The sequence below is a fragment of the Nipponia nippon genome, unplaced genomic scaffold, assembly GCF_047370975.1.
Source record: "Nipponia nippon isolate SJK-2023a ecotype South Korea unplaced genomic scaffold, ASM4737097v1 scaffold_9, whole genome shotgun sequence".
Classification (NCBI taxonomy): Eukaryota; Metazoa; Chordata; class Aves; order Pelecaniformes; family Threskiornithidae; genus Nipponia; species Nipponia nippon.
Genome location: NW_028262413.1, coordinates 10,909,985 through 10,929,867, shown reverse-complemented (window position 1 = coordinate 10,929,867; position 19,883 = coordinate 10,909,985). Strand labels below are relative to the sequence as shown.

At 41.3% G+C, this 19,883-nt stretch overlaps 1 protein-coding gene across 16 annotated transcripts in view; it reads left to right on the top strand.

The window, feature by feature from the left end:
* FOXP1 (forkhead box P1) overlaps positions 1-19,883 on the top strand; it is a 392,835-nt gene that overhangs the window by 107,129 nt on the left and 265,823 nt on the right. Inside the window, exons 3-4 of one of the 16 annotated variants that reach the window (XM_087743172.1) lie at positions 926-1,047; positions 1,379-1,470. The exons of 14 other annotated variants lie outside the window; for them this stretch is intronic. The gene's annotated coding sequence lies outside the window, so the exon portion shown is untranslated. The remainder of the gene's footprint in view (positions 1-925; positions 1,048-1,378; positions 1,471-19,883) is intronic. One more of the 16 variants, XM_087743175.1, reaches the window with a different exon arrangement.

Here is a 19,883-nt window from a genome sequence, read left to right as displayed (position 1 = left end):
TTCTCTGATCCCTTTGTCCATATTTAATCTAATCTCAAATTAAATGGATACTATTGATTAAATTCCTTTCAAGTGTATATGGGTTACTCAATGTGTGGTGAAACGTTATTCTTCTCCTGTGTGAGTGGAGCATAAAAGGTGAAAGTATACAATTAATTTGCCTGCACTTTCTTGAAAATTGTATGCTGGATTTCTGTGAACACACGGTATGGAACAATATTTCAAGCAAATTATTGTTATTTACTGTGGATTTTGCCTGAATATTTAAAGTCAACAATTATGCTTCCTTTTGGTACTTAATGGCTTTTTATTTTTAGAAACCTGGCCAATTCTTTCTCTGAGTTGGTGGCCCTAATACTGATCATCAGAAAGCATTAAGTAGTGCACAGAGTGTAACTTCATAGTGCTGTTATTTTACTGCATCAATGACCATATACGTTAAGTTTGAAGTGTTGACAAATTTGGTGGGGACATTAGTAGTAAGTTGCAGAGCCCATACCACGGGTGAGAGTCCATTGCAGGGTAGTTGCTGAAGCTGGATGGGACGATGGTGGCTTACACGAGTGATGCAGGTGGTGTTGGCTCCCTCCTTTGTGGCTGCAGGCCATGGGGTAGGCACCGCTCTCTGAGGAGAGCAAGGTTTCCAGCTTTGCAAGCAATCTGTTATAAATGCCAGTAAAGGTAGTGATGTCCCGTGCTTTCCCTCCCCACAAATGCACAAAGAAAATCCTGAGCTCTTTGCAGGCATACTGCTTTCTTGGGCCCCCTTTTCCTTCACATTTTAATTGAATAAGTGGCACCAGTTGGATGGTCCTTGAGCGATGGAGTGTTGCGTATTGTGCTAAGAAAAATAGAGAGGCTGGCACAGATGGGGTCCTTGTGTTTTCCTCTTCCTTGCCACTATCATGTGATTTTTTTTTTCCAGTCCCAGTCATCTTTGGATCTGAATGGCACGTGCCTGCCCTGAGTACCTGTGAGCTGCAGTGGTGACCATCTCTAGATAAATATCACCATGACCTCCTTGAGGTCAGTGTTGGCCTCTGCCAGGTACTGCCCCACCAAATTAAATTCCCTGAAAAAGCCACTGGAGCGGCTCTGGTTTGGTGTTGCTATCAGGGTGAGAATCTCTCACCCGTTCTCAAGACAAAAGATGTGAGATAGAGGGTTATGAAGTAGGTGTGTGCATTATAATGGATGATTTATCTGCTTAGCATAGACCATCCCCATGGTCACTTCACTGCTGGTTCATTTAGGCTTTTGTTGAATGCATTAATTGGAGGAGGGAATGTCCTTGATTCATTGCATTGGATTAGACAGGCAAACCTTGAGGTAGCCTTGTCTTTATTTCTTGATTACAGTTATATAATTAAAATTGCAGTTTCCTTCCTGCAGAGAGTTTCTTTCAACATGAGCTCTCTTCTCCTGATGTGCAGAAAACTGTGTTTATGGTGAACTGCAAAACAAGCTCTGGTAAGTGAAATCTTTTCTATCTGGAGACTTGATCTGTATGTCAGAAACTGGTTTTCAAGGCAAGGAGTGGAATGTCGGAGGGTCTAGAAATCTTGAAAAAGCTCAAGATGTGTTGCGAATCAACAAGTAAGAAATAAGTGCTGTCTTGAAAGACCTTGGGTTTCGGTTCCCTTTTGAAGGGTAAAACAGTACATGCAAGGTTGAAAAATGTCAGAGCAGTCACCTGTATCAGCAAGTAAATTGGAAACCAGTGGTGATAAGATATTCAAAGAAGCATGGAAGGTGCTGTCCTGGGCGTAATGCAATTTATCTGACCTGTCAGTCAGGTTCACTGGGCAGTTTCAGTCGCGAGGTGGGACTAGCTAAACAGGGAACAGATTGTCTGTGAGAACAAGACCTTAATTTGAATTCTTCAGCGAAGCCTGGCAAGTGTTATGAGCGTCAGTGCTTCTCCTGGCTGCTTCTGCAGAAAACAAGAGACGGGTCCTGGGTGTTGGAGTCCAGGTTGAGAAGGAGCTTGGATGGGGCCTTCTGGAGTTTACTTCTGTAGAAGTTTCTCTTGCAAGATACCCAGAGCTCCTGTAGGTCCATGAACAACTTTGCTTCCTACTTCTTTCTTTAGTTGTGTTTGAGAAGCTCCAGCACCCGGGAGGAGCAGACTGGGTCAATGTGGTTCTCCTTTGCTCCTTGCGAGAGAGTGCAAGATATAATAAAGTATCTGAAGCTTGGGGTGGGGGGTCAATCCAGGGAACACCATGGAGCTGCTGTGTTCCTCACTCTGTACCTTCTCCCAGTACAGTCCCTCAAGGTCTGGTCCATATTTGGGTTCCTAAGGTAAAAAGGAGAAAAAAGTGGCTCCTGAAAGGGGTTATGTTAAACTATTAGTGTTGGGAAATTTAGAAACAACTGATTTTTCTGGGGGCTGGGGATATTGTAAGCAGGCTTTCCTTAGCTGCACGTGCATGCTTTTAATCGACGGCTGTGGCATTTTTGGAAATGATCTGTAGCTTTGCACTCCAGGTCAGTTAGGCTGTCACGCCAGGTCAAATGAAAGGCTGTCGTCTTACTTTTTGAAAGTGCCTAAATGTAAGAAAAGGTCCCAGTAACCCTTGCTAAGGATAAAAATCCAGCCCGCGTTTTCCTGTGGAGGCATGTTTCTAACCACTTTATTAGTAACTTAAAGCCGTTTGTCTTGAAATCTTCCTGTTTTGTCCAGTAGTGGCTGTTTGCTCACTTCATATTTTTCCAGACAAGACGTTTGTAGGTGGTTCAGAGCAGAACAGGCAGTTTGATCGACTCTGCTTTCATACACTGTGAGTTTTATTTAAGTTTGCAAAAAATGGAAGAATTTAAAGGAGAGGAGAAAAAAAAAAAAACCCAAACCAAACAAAACAGGGTTGAAGCGTTCCATCCCTTTTTTTTGCCCCTCATGGGTTAGGTGAAAGGCTTTGAAAGAGTAATTCCTCAGTGCCTTTCTTCCACCCTTCTCATAGACCTGTAGGAGATGGGTCCTACCTATGTGCTCTATCCATCAGTAGCGTGCGGTGCAAGTGCATAAGATCTGCTCCCAGGTAGACAGCAGCAAGCTCCGCTGATGTCAGACTATTGAATTTCTTTATTATTTTTCTCCCCCCCTTCTCTCCCTTGTCTCAATCCTTTTATCTCAGCCTTGCAATTGTTTATTGCCAAGCCTTGGGACAGTGAGATCCCTAGGAGGGAAGGGTTAATGTTGTTTGTTTGTAGAAGAAGGGTGGGGAGTGCTGCAGCTAGGCTGAGATAAAAGGTACCACCGGGAAGTGGTTTTCTTGGCTGGGGAAGGTAGAAATGCTTTTAGCCTTGTGACCCAGTTGACTGGCTCCAAGCTCCATGCCGCTGCGAGGTAGTGAGCCCAAGGGCAAGGGTTTATTCTGTGGTTTTCGGTGTGGAGGAGTTTCCCAGGAGCCAGTGTATAATTTTCGCTCAAAGGCTCGTCTTCGTTGTTCACACAAAGAAAGTCCTTTTGTTCTGGCCCCTCGTCAACAGTCCTTGTCTGAAGTTTCCCTGCAGTGCCCAGCCAGGGCTCTTTGTTTCTGTGGGCCCACGTCTGGAAACGTAAAACTTGCATGATTTGAAGTTTCTCTCCAATAAGAGTATTTTTGTCAGGGTAAGCACCATGCAGTGTCACATACTCCTCTTCCTTTGGGCAGAGGCAACATTTTTCTCCTTGGGACTCTGCAAAATTCCGGTACCGAATGTGTTTTCACTATACATCACTTGGCATGAACACAAAATGGGTGAGATACCACCTAAAGCACTAACTTGGGGTTTTTTGGAAGTATAGGAGTTGAACTGGGTCATCTTTATATTTGACTGCGTGCTGTCAGGCCTGACTGTAGCTCTCCCATCCAGCCTGTACCAGAGCAGGCATTTAATCCGGGATGCATCTGCAGTCATTCATAGCACCTCTGCTGGATAATGGTCCACTGTAAGAGGGGTGGTTTGGTGGAAACTTTGCTTCCTCCAGGTTATGCTATCAGCAAGCTACTTGGTCCTTCTAGCGTGAATTCTGCCCTGCTGGAGGTGCCTCGGCCAGGTGAGGAGTGGAGTCATGCTCCCCAGGATGATGGCTAAAAGTAGGTGAAGTTTTGTAGTCACGGTTAACAGGAAACAGTGGAGACTGTAACAAACCAAGAACGAAAGCAGGAGTGGGTGTTTGGATATCTTGAGAGATGGCTTTCCTTTGGCGGGATGAGGGGGTGGGGAATACACCGGGCAGAAGAAGGTTCAAAGATTGAGAGATAAACTTTCCAGAATGGCACCTGCACAAATCTGGGGCACCGTAGCTCTAGTTGGCGTAGAAAAGCTGATGTGATGGTGCTGTGCGTTGATTCAGTGCAGTTCTTTGGGGTCCTTTGTGCAACTGGTTTTCACAAACACGGAAGGGAAATTGGTCCTCTCTTTTGGGTAATACAGTAATGCTTTCTGAAACGATGGTTTTGTGTGTTACGGGTGCTTAAGGAGCCTCATGTTTATTTTACACCACAGGGATTCAGAGAGCTGGTTGCCAAAATACGGCAACCTGCTGGAATCCAGGTCTTTCTGAAAAATGCCCAAACTTGTGCTAGCTTCTGTGGGGGACAAGCTCGCTTATTGTTGGAAGGGATAATAATCCTAAAGCGTGTGTTGGGAAATGAGGAGTGATTGGTTTGGAAACCTAAGTAAATCTCATTATTGGATTGGTTACACAAATGTAAAGCAATCAGCAATAGAAAGGAGCATCTTTTTGGGTGGTTTTCAGCTTGCTTGATCTATGTGTACCTTGCTAAGCAATGTATGGCAAAAGCAGTGGGTCTGTGGAGGGGGAAGCAGCTGGTGCCATAGGCCTGACATCCACACTGTGAGCTTTCCAGGGGTTTTACACTGGCCCAAACTTGATCTGGTCCTGTGGATTGAGAGCCCGGTAGCTGCAGGGGCTCAGAGGGATGCTCCTGGAGCCGGTCTAGTTTCATCGGAGAGGAATCCAGTTGATGTTTGCCGAGACTGCTCTGTGATATAAATTAAAGTGCATTAAGTGAAGCCTAATGCACTTTGTCCCAAAAGCACTCTCTGGATTTGAACTCAAATGGTAAAGGCACCTTTGGGAGCCCGTCAGTGCAGTCGCTCTTCACGTGTGACTGTTCCAGCATCTGAGCTGGTTTAAATGACACCTTTGTTCTGAGTGAACTCTTAAACTTCCCATGTTTATACTTTAATTGCTTTTAGAAAATTCCTAAATGGTAGAAGAGCTATTCTATTTGTGGCATGCTGGTTTCCAAGCCATACAGAGTACAGAGATGAGTTTCCTAAATTCTTTCCAATACCAAAGTTTCTTCCTCACTTCTTTGCTAGTGTAAATGTTCTTCTCTGAGATCTTTGATGACACAGGTACTTACATTTCAGAAAGAATCACTTTATCAAAAGTTAAAAAAAAAAATATTATAATCAGCGAAGCATCATAAATAACTTTTATGTCTAAATCAAGCTATTAAAAGCTTTTTTATTTTTAAGTAGATAGGAGAATAAAATAGCTGCATAGTTCATAAAGTGGTATACTATTACTGCCTGCTGTGCCCATGAATTATGCCAGCTTTTTACACTCGTGAAGTAAAAAGCGGATTAGAACTGTGATCAATGTATTATCCTATATTTCTTATTGTGCATTATATTTCCTTTTTGAGAACCTTTGTAGACTAAATGGCTACTAATGACATAATTACAATTGTTTGTCACCACCGTAATGTGTGATTTCCTATCTCATCATGAAGATGTAAGTTAGATAAAGGAGGAGTTTTGGCAGGAAGACAAAGTGCAGTGATTTATTAAAGACCAGATGTGGTTGTTAAAAGCTTTTCTGCAGAAGGCTCAATTGAGTGATGTGAAATAGGAACGAAAGCTCCGAACGCCACAGTCAGTGGTTCTTGGTGTGAGTGACACAGTTGCTCATAGGAGCATGACAAATTAGCGGCATGTTTTATTGTTGTGTACAAATTTATGTTTGAATTTAAACAGCATAAAAAGTTCAAAATTGCTTATGCCATTAAAGTAGATGTTTAAAGGAAATAATTATGCTGAAATGGAGTGGATGACTTGAAAACCTCAAATTCCATGAAAACAGCTCAAGATCATATTAAGTCAAAGAATCTCAGGTTTTTGAAAGAAGGGAGGTTACTGAGGCAATTGACAACAACAGAAGCAAGTGTGGTGGAATATTAATAAGCCTTGTTTTGATGCAGGCAAAATATCAGTGTAAATCAGTGTAACTCTATCAAAGTCAAGCTGAGGACTGGGTTGCCTGTATCACCCCGCAGAGGCTGGTCTTCGTGCATCCTTCCAGAATGGGTGGATGCTCCTGAGGAAGGAGGAGCGTGCACAAAACAGCTGCCGAAGCACGCCTTAACATCGTGTGCTGGCTGCAGGGAAGTACGGGGCAAAGCCTAAGAAAGGGCAATTAAGGAGGAAATAATTTGTTCTTTAGCTCTGAACTTTTGCACTGAGCAGCTTGGGTGTGTTTGCAGAGGAGCTGTGGCCAGCCCCTGTCCCACGGGAACGTCGTTACAATGCTTTTCCCGGTCCTTATGCAGCACCGTCTCTTCGCTTTTTTCGTTTTCGTGTCTTGTTGTGCAGTCGGCTGTGGCTATGGCTGCTTTCCACCGCCGCGTCGGCAGCGCACAGACCTCCCACTAACATGGGTCCTCCTCAGGACCTGGTGCTTGCAGGAGCTGTTTCAGACTGCTTGCACCGTTGTTTCAGACTTGGGGCCAAGTGCCGCCGTCTGTACTAGCTTATTATGTGTTTTGAGGCATGACTGGTTTTGGTCTACTTGCAACTGAAATTGTGATGTACATCTATTTGTGTGTTAGATATAATACTGTTAATTATTGATAGTGATTAACATTAATAATTGTGAAGAGATAGATAGGGATGGGGGACTTCTGAAGTCCCTTTCCTTGACCTTTCCTTGTCTTTTGTTGCTCTCAGCTATTACTCTGTTCTAAACTCACAGAAGTCAAGATATTCAGGCTGGGAGATGGAATGATAGCTTCAATATCTCTTTTGCCCTTATTTATTTTAGGGGTCTTCATGCTTACTTTGTCTGTTGCTTAGGCATGTCTTGTGTCTTGCTCGCTAGACATGGCAGGTAGTTGACAGGTGGTGGGGAGGGAACAGAGAAATGTTCAGAGAACAGCTTCTGATAAGCATCTGAAATGCTTATATATGTGTCTTGTGGTCTGGGAATTCTGCTGAAATTTCATGAAATTGGTTTTATTTGAAGAATCCAGTGCTGCTCTTGGTTAGGCACTTTCCTGGTTTTGCAGCTTACTGTGATGCTGGTTTCCACTGAAGCCGGTACAGGACAGGAAGTTTGGAAAGAATATTAAAATAGAATAAAACACAATGCAGCCTTTTTGTGAATCTCTCATCAGATTTTGGCCTAAGATTTTTAAATTTTTTTTTAATCATTATTTTATCTGAACTGGTAAGCCCATCCCCTTTTATGAATAGAGTTTAAGCTAACTTTGAATTTCCTGTCTTCCTGTTTAATCCAGACCTTTATCATTGCTAGCAGGCTAGGAAAAATACTATTGTCTCAGTCTGGGATAACCAAAAGTCCGGTTTGGACACATTCAATTTAATGACTTTAAAGCAGCATTTTTCAAATTAATTTTTTGGGTTTTTTTCCTGTCCTTTTTTGTTTTTGTTTTTGGTTTTTTTTTTTTCCCCCTGCTCCCAGCACAATCAGAATGTTGTCATTTTCCAAATGAAATGCCTTTTTCCTTTTCTCCTGCATCCTCTTTTAAGCCTCTCTTGCATTCCTCTCCCCCAGAAATAGATCACATTGCTACAAACATCACAGATTCATTGTCAGAACTCCATGCTTGGCATTTTAGTGATAGGAATCAAGCTGAAATACCAGTTCTGGATTGCCTTGTACTGTTGAGCAATGGCAGGCAAACTCATGAGTGTGGAGAAGTCTACACTAAGAGTACAACTAATATTTCTCTGTTACCTGTGAGACTTCTGCCTCCTTGACTTTGATTATCCTCAGGTGAATGGGCAGTCAGAACAACTGATTTAAAGACACAGAGGTCAAGGCAGCATTATGTAAGGTCTATGGTGGCTTCTTGTATTGGATGTTTTGGGTGTTGCAGTATCTTCTAGCACAATCAGCTGGAGGCATCTCAGTCCTTGGATTCAAAAGGGCAGGTGTCAGACAAACCTTCCTCTCTTCTTAGTCAGGATCACCAGCAGATGTCTTTTGGAAGGGATGGAGATCTTAGAACGAGAGAAGATCCTTTTGACATGAACAGCAGCAGAAAGGAGTCAGTGGTATTTGGGAAGCTCTCAGTGAGCAAAAGGAACACGGTGTCCACAAAAAAGTGGATTGTCTTTTTTTGGATGTAACTGTTCTGTAGTCAGCAGGGCATTGCCTCTTGCTGGAGGTGGAAAGAATCCACCTGAGGAGATGCAACTGGAAGCTCCTGCCTCACTGGTGTAAAGGAGAAGGCTGTTGGACCGCCTTGTGTTGCTGGAAAAGCCCAAGAGGCCATGATGCTTCTCTAAGCAGAGGGACCATGGATGAATAACATAGGAAGAGGTATGGTCCTCTCTTTGGACAGGACAAAGGGAACTGGTCATTTTGGTAGCTCCAGCAGGAACTTCCTGATGGAACAGAAATTCTTACTCTTGTAGTGCCATGCGTTATCTTTAGGGTGGGTGGATGGGTTCGGGTAGGATATCCCAGAGCTCCTGGACAAACCCCAAATCTCAAAAACTTCAGTAGTCTTGTAAAACAGATGAGTTTTATGACTGTCGGTGCTCCTTCCAGCATTAGAGTACTTTCACCTTTCTTATTTCTCCTGATGTGAGAAGAAATGGTAAGAAAATGCTGCAAGTGGGAGGAGTGGGGCCGTCACAGCTGGAAACAGAGCTTTGCAGACACCGCTGAAATGTTTAACCCTGAATAATAGCTGCATAGAATTAATAAGGTTGGGTGAGAGTTGCTTTTTTTGGGCAGAATTTCCCTGAGAGTGGTCATCTGTAGTGTTCTCCCTGCTGGTTTTTCCTTTTTTTTGGTGTCCACTTCTGTGAATTTGGTAATGTGCTTTGTGTGTAGAGCTTCTCAGCCGCACTGAAGTGATTCTGTATAATTTGTATTCATTGTTAATTTTAGTAACTGCACTGAGATTTGAATTACGCTAATCAACTTTTCTTGTAATTTGTATAATTTACATACTGTACACACAGTGCAAATGCAGGACTCTGATGCAAAACAAAGTTTAATTAGTGTAACAGGGCTACATCAGCTTTCCAAGTGATTGATTTCTGAGCATGGAAGAGATCTGTAGCAACAGATCAGAGCACTAAAACATCCAGTGTGAGTGTAGGCTCCCAGTTGGGCTGGAGACGAGTATAACCAGGATAATTATTTGTAACCAGCACTGTTAATCCATCAGTTGGCCTGCCTTCCCCAAATATTTGACTTGTGCATAAGGAAGCACTGAGAAGCTTATGGATGTCTTAGTTTCTCTGGTTGCTTATGTAGCTTTCCACTGATAGGAGTAGGGGTTGGAGGATGCTTCTCCTTGAGCGCGGTGTTTGTGCTCTGCTCCGGTCCTCCTGCCCAGCCTTCACCAGTGTATCCCACCTTACGGATGTTCCTCTTGCTCCATGGAACGGAGTTCCCTTCCCAAAGGACTCGTGGTCATTGATGTTCAAGATCTGGCTGTGAATAGAGTACTGTTTTGGAGATAGAGTTTGAAATTTGTTAATTTTTAGAACACCGAGTTATTTGTGGTTCCTGCCTTTTAACCTAAAATCACTTGGTACTTGTGATTTTACTTTCTTAGTCTTAAAAGTCTGTTTCTTTCTCTGGTTGTGTTATGGAAAGACCTCTGCAGTGAAATGAAGAGGAGATGAAACTGTTAATTTGGCAAAATTTTGACAGATCTAGAAAACAAAAAACTTGGGGCAAGAACAAAATAGTTTTGCCTTTCTTGGTTGAATGTGCCTCAGTTCTTGTGATCTTGGATAGCATCTGCAACAAATGAGGATCTATTGAGCTTTACATTGAGTTCTGATTTTTTTTTTTTTAAAGAGTATTGATACTTTAGAGCAAATAGGCTTTTCTTAAAAAAGAAGTCTTTAGCTGAATTAACAGATGCAAAAATGGTGAGAGAATAATAAATCTGAGAAAATGCTTGAACTGGAGTGAGAATCACTGTCAGTCGATACCTGGCTATTAGACTCTCATTTCTACAGTTAGTTTGTTGCTAACTAGAAAGTCTCATCTCTCTGCTTGCTTTAACTTTGTGCAATAGCTGTCCAGTTGAGCTCCATGAGATTATCTCCATGTGTGAAGCCCAGCCTGCTCATAAATCTCTGCCGACCTGGGGCTTTATTTTCTATCTGCTCGGGCACCGTGGGTCTCTCCTCCTCGGGAATGCTCTCACTGTGTTGGTTATGACTTGGGAGCTCCACTCTGTCATCCTTTCAGGGCTGTTAATAGCAGGGATAGGTTTTAATGTCTATTTTTGTAGGCATTATGTTAATACCATTGTTATCTAATTAGCATCCACCGTACATTTGTATATGACATTGGATGGGCAAGTGTAAATGAAATGGACTCTGAACGTTTTATGAGGTGTTACTGTGAAACTGCTTCACTCATCATTACTTAGAAGCCAGAGATTTGGCCTTAGGTATTACATCATGTGAAGACCAGTAGACAAAAATGGTGATCAATTTTTTATTATAATAAAGTTTTAATACAAGGCATTTTTAGATATGTCATGAATATATGAGTCATGTATTTCACACCAAACCAAACCTATTATGATTATATTTCTACTTCAAGGGGTTTTCGGTATTTAAATACTAAATTTAATTCTATGGTTAAAAATGATTCATATTCAAATCTATTTTTATGCTTTATAATTAAATAAGAAAATATTGCTTGTACCTACACTTTTACTATTCTGGGTCGTATTCTAATTATTTCTTTAATTTGACCCATAAAAACAGTCCATTTCTTCATTAGTAAATTACAAGGATATCGCAACAGAAAAATGAGTTTTGAAGGTGTCTTACCATATCTAATGGGAATTTCAGTTTGGGATTTTCTCATTTCTCTCATTTGTTCCTTTTGTAAAACATGAAGATACTTTCTAGGTAAATTAATCCCTTCAAAGGAGCAAAATAACTTCCTTTTCAGAAAGGGTTATTGGAGACTTATTCTTTATAATCTTAAATACCACTTGTGTTAGGCTGAACAATGCGTGAAAAAATTACACTAGTTTAAAAAAAAAAAAAATAAAGGGGTAAAAAAAAAGAAAAAGAATGATTACCAACCAAAGCCAAGTATATTACAATTTATGTGATCATGGAAAAGTGAGCTTTCTACTGGGAAAAACATGATCTAGATTCCCATGAAATTTCTAAGTTTAAGTATTTTTGTAAATTAGGTTGTTCCTAGTTAAACAGGTGGCTTTAAAGGCTGGTTTCACTGTTGTTTTAATCATAGTTTAGTTACCATGGAGAAATATGCAAGTTAGCATTTATACACAGAAGTGAAATTTATGCTGCATAGATAATAGCCTAAATTTAGCATGACTTAAGTTTACCACTTCCTTAAGAAAAAAGATATACATGTTTTATTATTATACTATCACACTATCAAGAAGTTAATTTCTTTAAAATATTTTAAGATTTAAAAGTAAAATTTTTTTTGTCCTGAAATGAACACTGTTGCTGTTTCCTCAGTTTTTGAGCTCTAGCTTGGATTTATTTTTTTTTTCCTTCCGTTTTTTTTGGTCGGTTTCTCAATTTTTAGTTTTAGATTAGTTCAGTGCATGGTGTAGAGCTGGTTTTAATTGCGCAACTGGCAATTAAACCGCGCTGCAGTTCAGCGAGGGACTTCGCAGGAGGGAAATCTTTGTTGTACAATTTATTGGGGGATTTCAGCTGCTTGACCCAGAGTTTATCAGGATGGAGACTTCTGTTACCGAACTGAAACAATACTGGGAGAGGGAAGAAAGTGGCGAGAAATCATAACATTGTGTCTCGGAGAATAAAGCCTGTCCTGGCTTAGCTGAGCCTCGTGAGCAAGCAGAGATGCTCAGTGTCTTTGGCTGACCTGGAGAGCTTTTTCCTCTCACCGAGCCGCCCTTCCTAATTTAACATTTATTTTTTTGCCCTGTGTTTTTAAGTTTAACAGTCCTGTCTGTAGGACCTCGCGGCAGAGCTAAGTTTTCAAGGACAAATGTGGTAAGAGTAGCATGATCCAACAGGAGGTCCCCCAGCACACCGAGTGCAGCAGATCCCTTTCAACACCAGCTGTTCTCACAGATATAGATTGCTGCAGTGAAATTTTCTTAATATAATTCAGGAAGCTCTAGAGAATTCTCCAAAACAACTGTGCCAACAAGGAAAATGTTGAATTTTTCATCAGCTGCCCAACGCTGAGAGTTAGTGGGCAATCCGTTCATTCATGACCAGATGTTCAGTGTAGTAACGCTCTGCAGTTAACTTGAACCTTGTGGCCTGTTTACCGGCAGTTGCAAGGACATTGGCAGCAGCCCGGCGCTGGAGGATTGCTGCCTGAGAAGGCGCGAGATCCGCCTGCGTGTCCGTGGCTGCCTGGTTTTCCACCAGCGACCAGACGAGGTAGGGAGTGATGGAGGAGGGAGACGGCGCAGCATCAATCATCGCAGGGGCCTGGTGAGAAGCATCTTTATTTTGCAGCCCTGTTATCAGAGAAGAGCTGACAAATTTTTATCTTTCCTTCTTCGAAAGGAAAGATTAGCTTTTTCTTCCCGTGCGCAGGGAGCTAATGCTTAATGTTGTGTGTCATAACTTTTTTTTACCCTTTTTTTCTTCTTTTTTGGTGGCAAAATTATAGGAAGGCCAGTGACTGCTAACTTTTGCAGCCGTGTGTGTGCATTGAGGTGGTTAAGGTCACAGTGGTGGTAACTCCACATCAGCCCTGTCTTGAGCTCAGCTGAAGCATGAGAGTTGACTCCTAAGTAGACTCGTCCATTCGCTCAAGCTCATGGTTTCTTTCATAAAGATGCATTTATGCCTTATGCCATTTCAGTGTGTTGTGTGAGGCACTAGTACACAGAAAAAAATAGTATTGAGTAGGAGTTCTGGAATAAACAGTGTGATTTTCTACTTTGAAAAGGATTCTTCCTTTAAATGATTAACTGTGTGTGATTCTGGGTATGCCAGCTGGCTAGAAGAGGGAAGGCAGGATTTGATAATGTTTAGTTTTTTCTTAGATGTTACAAGAATCTTAATTCCTTCCTTCATTGTATTTCAAAATAATATAGCTATTGATTTCAAAGTGGAATCGTCGATGAAACTGCTATTATCTTATGCTGTCACAATAGCCTCACTTTCTCAGGTTTCTTTTATGAGCAAGGGGAAAAATCCCTTTTCTGTAAATGCAATAGTTCAGGCTTTTAACTTTCAGGCATACTCTCAAGGAGGAAAAATCTCTCATATACGTATTTTTGAAAACGATAGCACTTCTAATACTGCGTGCAGCAGACAGACCAGATGGGGATGCCACTACCTGCACTTACTCTGAAGACAAACAGTTGTTTCCGCGCTCTGCACAAGTACTCGTGTGAGTAAATGCACACCCATCTTGCGTAACAGTAGTGTGACCGTCACTGGCCGTGGTAGGACACCCGTCTAACTGTCATCTTCGTTAGAGCTGAGCCCTCCCAGTAATTATGTTTGCTTTGGCACGGCTTTCTGGCTCTAATTTGTCAAGCTGCAGTGAAACCCTCCCTTTGCATTTCCTGCTCGGGGAGAGGAACCTTCTTGCGTATTGTGTTCAGCCCTGGAAATTCATCTTCATTGTGCTTATGAAGTTGAGCTTGACCTGTCCTCTTAAAGGGCAGGGGAAAGTTTTGCAAACAAGCCCCCAGGCTTGTCCGCTTAGAAACAGCAACAAGAAAAAACCCTAAAGGATAAACTAGAGGATTAAAATGAGGGTAAATAAAAGTTCGTTTCTCTCTCTCTTTTTTTCTTTTTTTTTTTTAAAGGAAGGATGGCAGAATAATAGTCTTGTTTCCATTGATGATAACTTGCTGATAGAAAAATGAGAACAAGTTTACAGTAGCTTTGACATTAGTTACCTTTATTCAGCATGCTCCAGCTGCATTGAGCCCTCAGGAAGCCTTCACCATGCACACAGTTTGTTCTTGGGTGTGAAAGCAAACAGTATTTGAGTTGGCAGTAACTTCCCTTTTAGAGAAGTTTGCTGCCTCGGCAAGAAACCGCAGCGTGAGCTTTCTGCTGTTGAATGTTTCCACTGGCAGGATGGCCTTTTTCCACATTTCCTTGGTTTAAGGAAACAGATTTTGAACTTTTTTTTTTTTTTTAAGACAAAATGCCAACATTTAACAGCTGGAGTTAGCATATAATTTATGGTTTTCACTTTTATGCTCTTTTGGATATATAAAAATTTTAAAATCTGCAATTATTCTGAAGTTATGCGAGTTATTGCAAAAGAGTGATTAAAAAGTCAAACCTCTGTTACGAGGATTTCAAGAAATTCCTTGTTATCTAAACAGTTATTCTTAATTACTCTCTTTAATGACTTTTAATTGTTGTAATTTACTTATGTTATTACACCTACCATATAGGTGATATTTAAGGAAGTCCTTTGTTTCCCCCCTGTGATTAACAAGGAAGAGTTTGTGCAGTTGAAGCACTTTATATATATATATATATTTTTTTTTTTTAATTATTCTTGCATGTGAGCTTGTTGGTCTTCCCTCTCCTGTCCGAGTCTTCCCGTTGCACCAGCTCCTTTTGGAATATCAGTGCAGGTACAGCAGAGGCTTCAAAGCTGCACCTTGCCAAGCTGCTACACGCTAGTGAGAAGGGCTCTTAAATCTGGCAATAAAGATATCCAGATGCTGAACGGACCCGGATTCACCTCCGTTTGCTCCCTTTTGGGATGGCCTCCTTTCTTCTGAGCTGAAATTCAGTGTACATTGCTCAAACTTTAAAGTGCCTCGTATTGGCTACAAATTTCAGATCCCAACCTCAGCAGCTAGAATTAGAAACAGATCAGATGCAGGAAATTAATGCAGTCAGCCAATAAATTATGGAGCAACAGTCGCCATAAGTACTGTGGTATTTGTGTTCTGTCAGTTCAGGGATACTCATTGTGTTTTGCTGCACATCACTCAGCTAACATCTGTATAAACACTGAGAAGACAGCGCAGATCTTTAAAAAGCAAATCAGCCCAAGGAGGCTTTGCTGAAGGAGTTTCCCTGGTTTCACAAGCTAGAAAAGAGGGGAGGGGGGGAAGGAGAAGGGAATGAGAAAGTAAATATATTATGTACAATGCTGTTCATATTAAAATCACTTAATTTGTATTTTAGATTTAGGGGCAAAAATATGTTGTAATGATGAACAGCAGCGTTTGAGAAATGTATATTTTTTATTTTCGGAGACAGTAGCCGTTTGTCATTTTTATCTGTGCGACTTGTAGACTTGATTGGATTTATTATGTATGCTGCATGTTTATGGCGTTTTTATTGTATGCTGTTAATTTGTTGTAACTGCTGCCACTTTCTTGCCAAGGACCCCTTGAAAGCAAGTATGTGTCAACAGTTACCTTCCAGTTTAATAAACTTAATGCTACTTCTCTTAAGTTTGGTAGAGGCCATGGGTGCACTGCGTTCATGGTGAGCTTTTTAACTCTGTTGCAGCTGAAGAAAGTTGTTGAAACTCAGGCCCGGTCCATATGAGTTTGAAGTTAAAACACTGTCTTTCATTATCTTTATGTTTTAAGCTAATAAAGAAACAGTACCCTGCAGATACAGTTACTGTAGTTTATGGCAAAGAAAGAAAAAGGGAAAAATATCTCAAGCTTGTTTGAAGTAAGCAGGTCAATGACTTTAAAAGTCATTTTATATTTGATTTTAAAATACAATGCTAATAGTGAAGAATTAAATGATACCTTTTTATGTTTTTGAAACCCAGAAACATTGATAAATTATCCAAACAGGATTAGAGTGTAGTTACTGGTAATAAAACTGAACGTATTTATATGATGAGGATTAAGCAAGATGAGACTTAATTTTCCAGGAAAGATGCAAAGACAAAAATAATCCCGAGAAAAAAATAATGTGCTATGGATATATATTTAAGGCACAACTGGAGGTAGAATTAAAACAGTGGATTAAACGTGCTTTGTGGTAGAATAATGGGTAAAGTTGATACATTTCATTTTCGTTCTGTTTAATTTATTTGACTTTATTCTCGCCTGCTGACGAATCTCGCCGATGATGCCTATTCTGCGAGGTCAGCTGCGTTATTAACTTTCTCAATAACGAGGCGGAAGCGTGCTCTGGAGAATGAGCAAGGGCTCTTCAAATGAGTGGAAAGTGCTATACGCTTTTTTGTTGTGACCATGGGAGTGTGGTTCTCAAGTCTATGATAGAGAGCGATGGGTGATGTGTATCCCTCAAGAAGGGGTGCTCTCAGTGAGGCAGGGCCATGAGCATGCTTGCTGTTGAGCGTTGTGATTTGGTGGGACCAGGTTTGTAAGATGGCTGAATTTTAATGTCCATAAAAGTCATCATAAACCAGAATAAGTCACACTGGAAGACAGTGCAGTCTTTGTGTATGGCTGCAATGTCTCTCCAAGCCTGCAGATCGTATCTTGTCCTACAAGGGCCCTGCATTGAAATCCTCCTCTCCTGGAGAGGTCATGCAAGTTTTGCTTTTGGCGTTGATGAAACCTGCCTGTTTTCACTCTTCATGTCTAAAGACTGGTTGGCTCAACAGTGCCATACAAGGCAAACTGAGATTTTGTTCAACTCGTTTCATTTGTGGTATGAGCTGGGTTTCGTTAGCCCTGCCCATGTTTTGTCTTGGTGTTATTGTATTCACCTCCCGTTCCACCTTGCCCATCACCGTGTGCATATTTCATATTGTAATGGTTGCCCATATGTGTACTTGGAAATAGCACCTGCTTTTTCCAGAGTCACAGCACTACCGAGGGAGATACCTGATTTTTAATTCTGGTTATATTAAGAGCTGATGTAATGCTGATGGGCCATATAGTGCTGATTCAGAAAGAGAAAACCCCCTCACTGAGTGATTTTTATATGCATTAAAAATAGCCCATATTGCTAATATGTGCATTTGCACTAGCAAGCACATGTGCGTGCACGCATACTCTCTGCCATACCTTGACTAAGTTTTCTGCACTTGTACATGAAGGGTGGAATTTCACCTGTGACAGTGTAGAAAACGGATGGGTTTTTTTCCTCTTCTCTTGCTTTTTTTGTCCATTTCCTTTAGCAATAGTTGTCATTCTGATAATTATAGGCACTCTTCTTGGGCACTGTTTAATAAAAGATGTGTTCTGCATTTATGGTTTGGGCAGAGATACTTTGGTGTGCTTTGATGAATCAGCGTGCCGACAGAAACACAATTCATTGACTAAACAGATTACAAGAAATAGTTTATCTGAAGAGGGGATGTTCCTGGTGGGATGAGAGTACCTGAATCTGCTCAGCTTTAAAACACCGGGCTGTAATGTCTCCCTCCTCTGCCCTGCTATGTACAGAGGAGAGTTAGGGCCTGACTTTGTGCTTTCCTGGTTTGTATTGCAATGGAAAAAAGTACTTGTACAGCTCTGTGATTGCTTCCCCAATTAAGTTGTATTTCATGTGTAGGTGACTCGTTACATACCTGGCTTCTTCCGCATTTAATTCCAGGATTTGTGTTGGCAGGAATATACCTTTTGAGTCTTTAGAAACATCAAGTTGTATAGGGTCCGATCTGGAGCCCATCGGATGGAGGGAATTGAAGCACTAGCTTGCACTTGGTGGGCTGGTGATCAAGGCCACATGGTTTAAAATGGTTTTTTGCTCTTGGGTTGATCCTGTGAATCCATGAAGGAATGATTCCTCCTCCTGAGCTCCATCTGGGCGTTTGTAGCAGGGTCCCTGTGCCTCGGTGGCGCAGTTGCTTCCCTCCGTTTCCCTGGTGCCAGGCCCTACCGGGGGCTAATTCTCTGCTTCGTGAGATGTTACCCCACCGAACCAAACGCAGGACAGATAAACTGAGAAAATAGGTCTCATGTAAAACACAACTAACAAACATTGTTTGTTTAGTGCTTCCCCACCCTCGTGTTTAATTGTATAAATTAAATGTCGCGTCAGTCTGCCCGAGGTGTTGGCATCCTATTCAAATTTCAATTACCACCATTAAAGTATATTTACGCAGCACACGAATATAGGGAGAACGTATTTATAGCAATCTTTTATTGCTAGTTACGTCCTAGAAAAATAACACTGAAGTGCTGAATTGCTAAGTTTAAGCAAGTTTTGAGTTGAAGGAAAATTTCTTTTCTCAGGCTGTACAAGTCCTAGGCGAAACGAAACAGCAATGAATTGTATCACCGCTCAGCTCATGTCTGTGTGACTGTACAGTAGTAATAATACATTGTTACTGGAACGACCTAAATAATTAATTGTAAGAAAACAACATAGTTAAGGCTCAGGAGGGGAGCAAAGGGGAGAGGTGCAAGACTGAATTTTCTCACTGCCTGAAAACACCATTTGCAATGATTTAGCAAAACTCTCTTTAGCTGCTGCTAGGAAGAATATAAATGAACGGAGGCTGAAATTATACTTCTGAAAGAATAAGCTTTTCTGTGTATCAAACATTTCGTACAGTAAAACAATGCTATACCTGATGAATAATTGAAGTATGGAAATAAAACACTTCTCCATGTATAACTTAATTATATGTGTGAAGCATTTTTACCCTGATGAAAAAAATGTAAGGAATGACTTTTGTTTTCATCTCCATTCATTATAAGAGAGGCTCTTTCTGTAAAACACAAAGTGTTGTGGAGCTCCGTGAACTTTTTGGTGGCTTTCCAGGATTGTCCTACCTGACCCTTAAAGTGTTTGTGATAGATTCAAGTGTGGTGGTGTGGGGGGTTGTTTGTTTGTTTTTTTCCTAAAGCAATAGGTAAAAATATTTAAGAGGAGGAGAGAGTGCAAATGGTAGTACTGCTTCCTTGTGTGTACAAGACAGGGTTTGCAAGAGAGAGGATTAAAAGATTTCAGTATTTCATATAAGGAGAAAATAGTGTTAATTTTTAGATTATGTGAGTGTATATGAACTTTTAGATAAAGTTGCAGCTGCTCTAAAGTGTTCTTTTCTTCCTTACTCTCTTACATGAACATGTTTTAATTAAGTTCTTCTAAATCTTGCTAAGATAGAAGCTTTTCTAACTCGCTTCTTCAAGCCACATTGGACCCACCATCCAACAAGCTCACAATGTTCTTGAGGCTCTTGCACCAGCAGTGCAAGTGCATCTGGCCCAGAGGTAGGTATTGACATTATCTCCAGCAACTCGGACTTGCGATTACTGTAAGTGACTGGTGCGTTTGTGCCGGGGAGTTGTGGGGAGCTCAGATTCACCAGCGTGGTTGTTTTACAGGTGCCCTGCAGTTACCGGGTGTTTCTTTCTCTTGCAACAGGAGCATGGGCTGGGAAGCGTCTTTTGACTCATCCGATCCCAGCCCCTGGTTGTGCTCCTGTATCCAGCACTGCTGCAGCTGGATGGCTTTCCCTGTCCAAGTGAGAGGTTGGCAGCTGCTCTGTTCAACCAAGAGCCAAGACTATTTAGCCTGTTGGATCGTTCAAATGTGTATCCCTCACAGAAAGCACTCTTTTTCTTTCTTTCTTTCTTTTTTTTTTTTTCCCTCCCAGTTCAGTCAAATGTCGGGTTTTGTTTCTCACCTCCACATAATAAAATCAAAACTATTAGTAATAGAAGAACCTGTAGAAAGGAGAGGTTTTTCTCCCGTCTACCACTTCATACCTAGGTGTGAAAGGAGCCGGG